The following is a 10,977-nucleotide window of genomic DNA, read 5'->3' as shown; positions in this document are numbered from 1 at the left end:
TCATCAGACTTGAAAACCTCCCACTACCCCAGAACTCTGAGTTTCTTAGACAGTTCTTAGCAGGCTTACAGGGTGCTCAGGAAACATCAGCTGAGTTGATAAGCTTGGCAATTAACTCATCCTGCTAGTACACTCCCTGTGCAAAGTGCTAAATTGCAGTAGGTGTTTATCATATGTCAGGCTGACAGCCTCCTGCTGTCAGCTTTGATTTGCTAAATACCTGCAAAAGATCGAGGACTGGAACACCTGGTCTGCAGACTAAGCGGTACCACAAAGTTCCAGGCAGCATCCCAAGCGGTTCCTGAGAGCTTTCCTCATGCCCCTCACCCTGTCCCCTCTGCTTTTCAGAGAGAAGTGAAGAAAAAAGGGCAGCACCTTGAAGGAACCATTTGACATTAGTCTGTACTGAAATGGTTAAGGGAAGGGTGAACTCACCCCCATCCCTCTGCTCTGCCTGATGCTCTAATGATAAACTAATGAGCAATTATGGTGTGCTTATTACTATGTACCAGGATCTATGCCAAATACATCACCTGCACAAACTTATTTAATCTTTACAACACCTCAGGAGTTTAAATAACTTGCCCCCAGTCATCCAGCAGGTGGGTAGTGAGTACAGCAATTGGATTTGCCTAGTTCACATCTCGACCTGAGAATTTACCATCAGGCCTCCCAATCCCTCCCCACTGCCTTGTTCTCCACACCCCAGGTATCACTATGCTTTCTGAAAGGTAGTAATGAGTTAGCAAGCAAAGTACTTTCTGCTGTGTTTTTTCTTCTCACTTATGAAATTCCAGTGCTTAAGTAAAGTGCACCAGTCCTTAACCAAGCTGTGAAAACACAACGGTAAGTCAATGACTTCCCAGTCTCTTGATTAGACAGTAGGAGAAAGGTTTGATGAGTGGCTAATGAGAGCATACTTTTGAGACCACTGTCTCCTCTCTTCATGTGTAATGATGGCTCTGGTTTGATTCAGTCTCAGTCTTTCAATTTGGAAGTTGCAAGTTAATGGTCAATTGGCACTGTTGGACATAGTATTTTACTTAAAAAACTGAGACACCAAGAACCAGGTACTGCTGCTAATAGTTTTAATTTGTTGGAGTCTAACATGCCTGAATGAGACTTATAATTTGCAGATACAGATTCTGCCATCTTGGGCAATTAACTTTTCTGAGCCTCAATATTCTCATCTGTGAAATGGAAATTATGTACTTACCTCAAAGATTTGTATGGGGATTAAAATGTAAACTTAACAGGGGAGAGGAAGCATGGAATTATGAAAGTGCATGTGCATTTGAATCTGGTCTGTGTCTTGAAGACATTCAATAAGTCACCTAGTGTCTGTGACTCTGCTCTTTGCCTGTAAATGTGAATGAAAACACTGCTTTAAGGGTTATGTTAAGAACTAAATGACGTAATGTATATAAAATGACTAAAGCAATATTATTGACTGTATTCCTCTAGGTATTTTATATATATTATCTCATTTAGTGTCAAGTGTAACCGAAAAGTGAAAATTAAAAAAAAAAAAGGCCTAGAGCATCTCCTGGCACAGTACTTGCGCAGTTAATAGACTTATCTTAGTTTACACACATTCATATTTTAATTTCTTAATTTTTTTCTCTCACATATAAACTGAGAGATTTTACTAAGTTAATGGAGAAGGGAATATGAGTTAATTAGGTTGATGAACATGGATATCACATAGAAATCCAGTGGGCTCAATGTCTTCGCAGACCAGTTAGTATCTGCCAGCATTACAGTTAGGAGTTATCGATTCCAGCTACACAGATGGGTATGGGTCAGAAGTGGGAGAGAGCAAACAGCGTAGTTGAAAGGCATCAGCCTGCAATCACAACGACATAAGTAGCTCAGGAATGCTGGTGAGCAGATGCCATCACAGCCTGTTGATTCTGTGTGTGCAGAGCAGAGTGATTTTCTCTCAAATTTAGTAGGCTGAAGTAAGGGACACACTGAGGCCAAGTGTGTCCTGGGGAGCCGGCCCATTGCTGGGGACAGTTAGGGCTCCAAACTGGGGTTCTTGTACCAGGACATCAAGGTCCTACAGTTGACAGAATACTTTTCCTCGTTGCTTAGCTCTTTTATTCCCCTTAAGTACAAAATTGTTAGACTTAATTTTTGGATTGGGAATAGGTAATTGCAGCTCTTAGGAAGTATCAAAAAGTGTTTCCAGGCTGGGTTTTAATAAAAATGTCCTTGTAATGGCCCTTAGGAGGGGGAGGCTACACTTGGCAGGACTCGTGTACAGAGCCTTTCTGTAGCACTTCCTAAGTTTATCCTGAATATCCGTATGGACAGCTTTCCTCCAGGAGATGTCCACACATATCAGGAACTGGAAACAGGCAGATTTCATATTCTCAAAAGCTAACCTCTAGGGCAAAAGGATATAGTAACCTTAGAGCCTGGAGAGCCTCTCAGGTCAGAGGCCAATACCCAAATTACAAGCACAATAGTGTACCTGTAATGGGGATCTGTTTAAAAAGGAGACAGTGTGATGAGCTGAAAAACGTACTGGGTTTAGAAGTCAGAGGGACCTTGATTAAGCTCCAACTATATGACCCAGCATAAGTTATCCCCCATCTCTCTACATGAGCTGGGGACACTAATGTTCCCCTCAGGGCAGGGGGTTGTGAGGATTAAGTGAGATATATACACAAAATCCTTAGTCTGATCCGGCACAGAGCACGGACAAATGCTTGGTAGCTTCTTTCGTTCTTGATTCCTCATAGGGAAATTAAGATTCTTTCAAAGAGGTGCAGACTTTAAACAGGCCCTCTGTCTTCCATAATTAAAAAGAACAGTCAGTCAAGGGTATTAAGTGACAATTAAGCCCCTTTGTTGAACATTTACTACACGCAGGCAGGAAGCCAAGTGCTTGATACATATGCAGCATTAAGAGGTACCTTTTGTTATCTCCTTTCTTTAGATTAAGAAACTGAGGCTGTAATTTTAAGCGACTCCATCAGTGACCTAGTTAGGAAGTAGCAGGAACCAGGTCTACCAGGAGAGGTAATACATTCAGCGACTGCACTTTTCAGCTATACTAAAATCTTGGCTGCTCAGCCTCGTTTATCCCTGCACTTTATTTTTCTCTTCCTGACCTCTTGTTCAGTATCTTTTCTACAGTAAACTGTTCACTCATTTGGGATTTGTAAAGTTCTGAAACTGAGGCTACCACTGGATATTATTCAGCAAACACTTTCTTCACATCCAGTGTAAATGAATAATGCTATAGGTGTGTTTGAACTATTTAAGGAAGCAAACTGTCGTCAAGGAAATTTGAAGTATTCAGTCACATATATAGGCTGAGTGTCACTGTTTTGGTTTACTCATTCAGTGACGTCACCTTAACTGGGCAAACAAGTGTCAATCCTAACTCAGTTCCTATCTGTCTGTGACACTGAGCCAGGAGTAATGTTAGAGTTTGCCTTGTCTGTCTTCTTCATTTTTCGCCAAACAGGACCCTAGAGGTTAATAGCAATAATACAGTAGTAGCAGTAGCGAAACCATAGCCATAGTTGCTGTAGCAGCAACACTGAGTGAATTAGTGTATGCACTTTATTTACGCTATTTCTTTTAGTCTTCACAAAACAGCTATGAAAAAATAGACATAATTTTATCTTCATATTATAGGTGAAGAAACAGAGATTAGATCATTTGTTCAAGGTCGATGAGCCAAGAAGCGATGACACTAACATATTTGCACAGTGTATTCAACTGAAAAATAAAATATTGACTCCATCCGAAAAGCATTGTCACATTGGATTCCCTCATCTACCCCACATGAGTTAAATGGGTGACATTTTCTGAAACGTGCAAAACCATATAAGTCGAGCAGATATATGTTATAAAGCATAAAAATGCAAAGAACAAATGTGAACAACTCTGAATGAGGCCATTGGATCTTCTGTGAAGAATTAAAACAGGAATCAGCAACCTGTGGCCTATGGGCCAAATCCAGTCCATCATTTGTTTTTGTAAATAAGGTTTTATTGAAACACAGTCAAGCCCATTATTTATATACTGTCATTGTCTGCTTCCATGAGACAGTGGAACAGACAAATGCTTGCAGCGATGACTTTATGGCCTGCAAAAGCAAAAATATTTACTATTTGTCTCGACAGAAACGATTTGCTGACCCCTGGCCTAGAACATCACCAGTCCTTAGATGTCCTGCTTCCTCCCAGATCACGTGTCGGCCTTCCACTGCTCCTCAGAGGTAACTGCTGTTCTAAATTTTGGGTTTACCATTATCTTGCTTACTTAGAAAAATAATAGTTGCAGCACGTATATATACATTTACAATATTTTATATGGTTTTGCTTGCTTTTTTAAAGGAAACTTTTTATTGAAGTACACACATAGAGAAATGCACAAACCATAAATTTACAGCATGCAGAATGTTTATAAAAGAGTGATAGCAGAGATCTTGCCCCATGTGACCATTATCCAGGCCACTGTACAGAACACAATCAGAATTTCAGGGCACATCCTTGCACCCCTCCCCTATCATTATCCCTTCCCAAAAGTAAGGCATCTATTTCTATTCATTAGCGTTGCCTCTTTTTATTTTTTATGTGAAGATGAAATCATTGATTGTGTAAACTTTTTTAATTTGGCTTCTTTGCTCAATATTATGTTGGTGACATTCATCCATGTGATTATAGGTAGCAGTAATTTGTCAATTTTCATTATACTGTAGTATACCTTTATATGACTATACCACAGTATACTCAGTATTTTAATTATCATTCAGTTGTATTTTTTATTTCCATTATAATTTCTGTTTTTATCTCAAGACAAAAAAATTTAAAGGTTTTTTTTTTTAGTTGCCTTTAGGCTTAGTAATTTCTGTAAAGTTGTCTTTTTTATAAACATTTCTAAATGCACTGTGATTGTATAATGTATCCTAATAATACACATCTTCTGAAATTTACTAATATTTGTTTTATGGCTTAGTAATAGGTCTTTCTTGTAAATGTTCTCTATGTGCCAGAAAGAAATTATTCTGTTGTTGTTAGAGGCAGAGTTCTCTGTATATTTATATCAAGGTTGTTCTGTGTGTGTTCAAATTCTGTATCATACTAATTTTCTATCTTCTTGTCTTAAAATTGAGAAAAATATATTGCAAATTTCTACCATGTTGGTGGATCTACCAATGTACTCATGTAGTTCCATCTTACATTTTTCTATATGTATAATATTTTATAGATATATACAATTTTATAATTATTATGTCTTCCTGGTAAGTTGAATCTATCATTGTAGCATTTATTTGTTTGTTTGTTTTTATTTATTTTAGATAGCTAGCCTATCAAATATTAAAAATTTTTTTAATTACAGTTGATCATCATGGCATTTAATAGTAATTTACTTTCTCACTAATCATGCTCTTTATCTTAAAGTATAATTTGTCTCATAACTCAGCTTGCTTTTGGTTAGTCCTTGCCTATTATACCTGTTTCCATCAGTTTTTGGCTCACACAGTTTGACAATCTGTTATTATTAGATGCATACATATTATGAATTATGTCTTTTTAGAGAATTAATCTCTTCATTATTATGCAATCCCTTTCTTTATCCCTAATAACTTTTCTTGCTTCGAAGTCAGCTTCATTTGAAATTAATAGAGCTGTTTCTATGTTCTTTCAATTAGTGTTGGCACGATATTTTTTCTCCATCTATTTATATCGCATTTATATTTAAAGTGGGTTTCTTACAGACAACATGTGATTGTGTGTTGTTTTTTGATCCACTCTGACAATCTCTGTTTTTTAATTGATGCATTTACACTATTGACATTCAAATTGATTATTGACGTAGTTGGATTAATATCTACCATATTTGTTTGTTTTCTCTTTGTTGCCCTTGTTCTTTGTTCCTATTTTTGTCTTTCAGTCTTTTTCTGCCTTTTGTTGCTTTAACTGAGCACTTATATGATTCCATTTTCTCTCCTTTCTTAATGTATCAAGAATACTTCTTTTTTTATGTAGTGGTTGCCCAGGAGTTTGCACTATGTATTTACAATTAATCTAAATCCACTTTCGAATAATACTATATCATTTCATGGGTAGTATGGGTACATTATATAACAAAGTAATCCTACATTTTCCCTTCCATCCCTTTTATAATTGCTATAATTTATTTCACTTATCTATAAACATACATAAATATTTATATATATAAAGATATATACATACATAAATACATTATTGCTATTACTGCTTTGAACAAGCTATTGGGTCAATTAAGAATAAGAAAAATAAAAGTGTCTGTTTTACCTTCATTTATTTCTTCTTTGATGCATGCTTTTTTTAGGTAGATCCATTTTTGGTCTTTATTTTTTTTTCTCTCAAAAGAAATTCCTTTAACATTTCTGCAAGAGGGGGTCTACTGGCAACAGATTGCCTCAATTTTTATTTGTTTCAAAAGTCTATTTCTCATTCACTTTTGGAGGATATTTTCACAGGGGACAGAATTCCATTGATGGTTTTTTCTCTCAACATTTTAAATATTTCTCTACACTCTCTTCTTGCTTGTAATTCTTATCTTTGTTCCTCTATAGGTAAGGTGTGTTTTTTTTCCCCACTGACTTCTTTCAAGATTTTTTCTTTATCTTTGATTTTTCTGTACTTTAAAAATGATATGCCTGAGTGTTTTCTTTAGTGGTTTGGTGTCTGACATTCATTTGGGTGAAATTCTCAGTCATTATTGTTTCAAATATTTCTTCTTTTTCTTTCTCTCTTCCCCTTCTGTTAGTCTCGTTATACATATGTTACACCTTTTGTAGTTGTCCCACAGTCCTTGGATGTTCTGTTCTGGTTTTTTTTTATTTGTTTGTTTCCAGTCTTTGTTCTATTTGCTTTTCAGTTTTGGAGTTATCTATTGAAAAATTCTCAAGCTCAGAGATTCTTTCCTCAGCAGTGTCCAGTCTACTAGAAAGCCTATTAAAGGCAGCCTTTATTGATGTTGCAGTGTTTTTGTCCTTCGGCATTTTTTTTTTGTTTCTTAAGATTTCCATCTCTCTACTTATGTTGCCCATCTGTTCTTGCATGCTTTCAAACTTTATCTGTTAAAGCCCCTATCAGATTAATCATAGTCGTTTGAATTCCAAGTCATAATTCCAATATTCCTGACATATCTGGTTCTTATACTTGCTCTGTGTTTTCAAATAGTGTTTTTTTGCCTTTTAGTGTGCCTCGTAATATTCTGGATGGTTGTATGTGATGTACTGAGTAAAAGGAACTGCTGCAAATTGGCCTTTAATAATATGGTGAAGTGTAGGGAGAGGGGAAGTGTTTGTTGTATAGTCCCATGACTAGGTGTCTGTCTTTGCTTGAGCAGATGCCTCTGGAATGGGAACTTCATACGTGTTTCTCAGTTTCTCTCCTCTCTTAGGCGGGACAGGAGGACTGGAATGGGATGGGGTTAAGTATTTCCCTTCTCTCACTCGGAAGGCTAGAGCTGACCGGGGTTGGGTATTTCTCTTTCTCCAGGCCAGGAAGTCTCTGCTGATACTTCATCAAGCTGATCAGTTTATCCTGAGGGTAGGCCTTATTAACAACAGAGTACTTTGGTATATTTTAAAATAGTTCATTTTCCCCTTCCCCTACTGAATCATGAGAGGATTTTTCTCTTGATATGTATTGTGAGATTCCGATAGAACTAGAGGAGGTAAAAACCCACAAAAGGGTGGTTCCCCTCTATGACATGGTCCCCCTGGTGTTTTTAATTCTCAGAGTCATCTACACTGAGCCTACGGCAATTTGTCAATTGCAGTTCTGATTTTCCTACCCTGGCACTGGTCCCTGAGGCAGTTTCCGCTTGTATCTGTTCTAATAAGCTGTGACTTCCTGTTTTTACCTGTCTCTCTCCAGTCTCAGAGCAGCAGTTTGCCTTGCACCCTCCCCTCCATTATGCATCCAAGGAGAGTTGATAACTTTCCATTCTGTTCAGCTTTTTAGTTGTGAGGATGGAGTGGTGACTTCCGAACTCCTACAGGTTGACCCAGAACCCAGCAGTCCCGATAGTTACTTTATAAATAAATGCATACGTATTTTAAGTAGAGGAATTTACTTAAAGAAAAGATAAAGTAAATATTAGTATCAGTAGTAGATGGAAATGGGTTCAAATCCAAAATGTAGTAATGAACGACTAATGTTTGGAAAATGTTGCATTATAGAACGTGTGTATGTACATGAGACTCCTTCTTAACCACTCTGCTAGTCTGCCTCTGGACCGGTCACTGCTCCTGGGGAGAATGTTTTGATGGAAGGAGAGGGAAGGAAAGGGAAGTAGAGGGAAGAGGCTGCCGATGCCTGGGATGCCAATTTCTTGTGCTTCTCAAAGAACTTCTAGAGGACACTGAATAATGGAGGTCACTCATGAGATCAATATTGTGCTAATGAGCATATGAAACACTTTAAGAAGCTGATATACTTTATAGGCTGGAAGAAGAGAGCAGAGTCATTTGAGGATCCAGAAATAAGGAAGGCAGGCTTTTAACTGTAGTATAACTGGGTATTTTTGTGAAAACCACTTAATTCTCCTGCCATACCTGCACTGTTGTGGATGCTGGAAGCCATATTTATATTATATGACCCCTCCTCCTTAGCTACAGCTTACTGTAGCAGGGTTGAAAATGAATTCGAGCTAAGCCAAATTTAAAAATTTCTCCCACAAAAATTTAGAATTAAAACAAGAGATACTATTTTATTGCCATCATCTCTTGAACTAGAAGGATATATAAACTAGGGAACCCTGCCATATGCACAGAAAAAGAGGAAGTTGATCCACAGAAAGAAGAATGACACAGGCACTTAACGAGGCTCTGTAGGCTCATGGAGCAGTTTATGGTCAACACTCCCTGGTTCTAGTTAGTTCCACTTACCAATTGCTATGCAGATTATCTCAAAATTTAGTGCTTTTTGATTATCTCAAAATTAAACAAGAACTATTTTATTATATCTCATGATTTTGTGGATTAGGAATTAAAGCAGAGCTTGAGTGGGTAGGTCTTCTGCTTCCTATGTCATTGACCGAAGTTACTCACTAGTATTCAGCCGGTAGACAGACTGTTCTAGAGAGCCCATGATGGCTCTACTGATATGTCTGGTACCTTTGGAGAAGTTGAAAGGAAGGCTGGGATCAGCTAGAACTGTCAATTTGACCATCTACATGTGACCTCTGCAGCATGATAGTCTCAAACTAGTCCGACTTGTTTCAGAGTGGCTCAGAATCCCCCCAGAAAGTTTTCCAAGAGAGAGGACATGGAAGCTGTCCATTCGTTAAGGTCCCGGGCTGGAAACTGGCACTGCATTCTCTTCTGCTCCCATTCTATTAGGCAGCTCACTAAGCCCAGCTTGGGTTTGGGGGAAGAGAATAGACTTGACCTCTCAGTGGAAAGAGTAGAAAGAAATTTGCAGCATTGTTAATCCCGCATGATGGCTGGCTGCACTTGGGTTTCCTGAGAACGTTGTGTGCTTCCACAGGAATTTGCCCATTTTGGGTAGGCTGGTTTGGGCTGCTTTAGCTATTTGTAGTTATCATACCGATGAATAAGTTACAAGGACAATGATTTGTATTTCAATGGCCCTTAAAAACTCTAAATATAGCCCACTGAGTGAAAAACTGGGCTCTCAATAGAAAATAGGTTTATGAGTTTAGGTTCTGCTGCAAGAAAAACCAAAGATAAAATGCTGACTTTAAAACTTACTAGTTTTGTGACCAGAGAAAAGTTACTTTCCTTCTCTAAGCTTCAGCTCCCTTATTTGCAGAGGGAAAAGATTAATAGTGCCTGCCTCACTCAGTGATGGTAAGGAGTCAAATGAGATCATGAACATAAAACTCAGTATAGTTCCAAGCATGTTGTATATTGCTGTTATTCTTTTTTTAAATTTTTTTAAGGCGAGGCCACCCTTGGTTGACCTCACAGATTGCAAGGACCTTGTCATCTTACAATCCCTTATTTTTTATTTATTTTTTATGTCTATAGCACCTGGTCTTCCTAGGTGGTCTCCCATCCAAGTACTAACCAGACCCGACCCTGCATAGCTTCCGAGATCAGACGGGATCGGGCTTGTTCAGGGTGGCATGGCTGCAGACTGCTGTTATTCTTTTCATTAATTGTTGTTGTGAGAATTTCAAGTCAAAGAAGTATAAGAGAAGAGAAAGTTGATATACTCAAGGGATATATAATCTAGCTGGAAGACAGGATATTTCTATTAATAGAGAAATAATATTATGGCTAGCTATCATTAAATTAAAGTGAAAGAACAGTAGAGAGGGTGAGTGCCTGTAGGTTATTAAAGGAGAAGAAAATATTATAAACTGAGCAACCAGAAAAGCTTCCAAAGAACAGGTCAGATCCAAGACAGACTTTAAAGAAGGGACTAGCGTTAGGTAAGAGTAGAGACAAAGGGAGACAATTTCAGGGAGGTAGAAGAGCTTAAGCAAAGATAGCCAGGTAAACAAATATGCCTGAGATTTTCAGGAACTCTTACTGAACCAAGCTACAATGCTACAGGGGATAAGATGAAAAGAAGGTGCCTGATGGAGTGAGAGCCTTGAAATGGCTTGGATTAGAAATGTATAATTAAGACTGGGAAATTCCTTGGAAAGTTTTAAAATAGTTTTAGTAATAATATGTTAATTTTCTAACGATATAGATTTGACGAAAGAGAAATTTTCAAGAGGGAGACTATTAACCTCTGGACATAATATGGATAATGGCAAGCAATAGCAGAGGCCAGCAGGAAATGAATGTAGTCGATGCCACGCCCGCCAGCATTGACAGGGCTGACAGAAATGGTCCCTAACTAGATGTGAGGAAAATGGAGGCATCAGTGATGTCACCTAGTATCAATTTTGAATAAGACAAATAATAATTGCCCTATTGACAGCAATGGCAAAGTCTGAGAAGGTGGCTAATTTGAAACAAAAGGAAAGATAAAGGGA

At 37.9% G+C, this 10,977-nt stretch overlaps 1 pseudogene; it reads right to left on the bottom strand.

Moving 5' to 3' along the window:
- Positions 1-10,006: 10,006 nt before the first annotated feature.
- LOC112475352 lies at positions 10,007-10,125 on the bottom strand (annotated as a pseudogene).
- Between the last annotated feature and the right edge of the window lie 852 nt (positions 10,126-10,977).

The sequence above is a fragment of the Pteropus alecto genome, unplaced genomic scaffold, assembly GCF_000325575.1.
Source record: "Pteropus alecto unplaced genomic scaffold, ASM32557v1 scaffold40, whole genome shotgun sequence".
Classification (NCBI taxonomy): Eukaryota; Metazoa; Chordata; class Mammalia; order Chiroptera; family Pteropodidae; genus Pteropus; species Pteropus alecto.
Note: the sequence above shows the minus strand (reverse complement) of the source record. Positions and strands in the feature narration are given on the sequence as shown.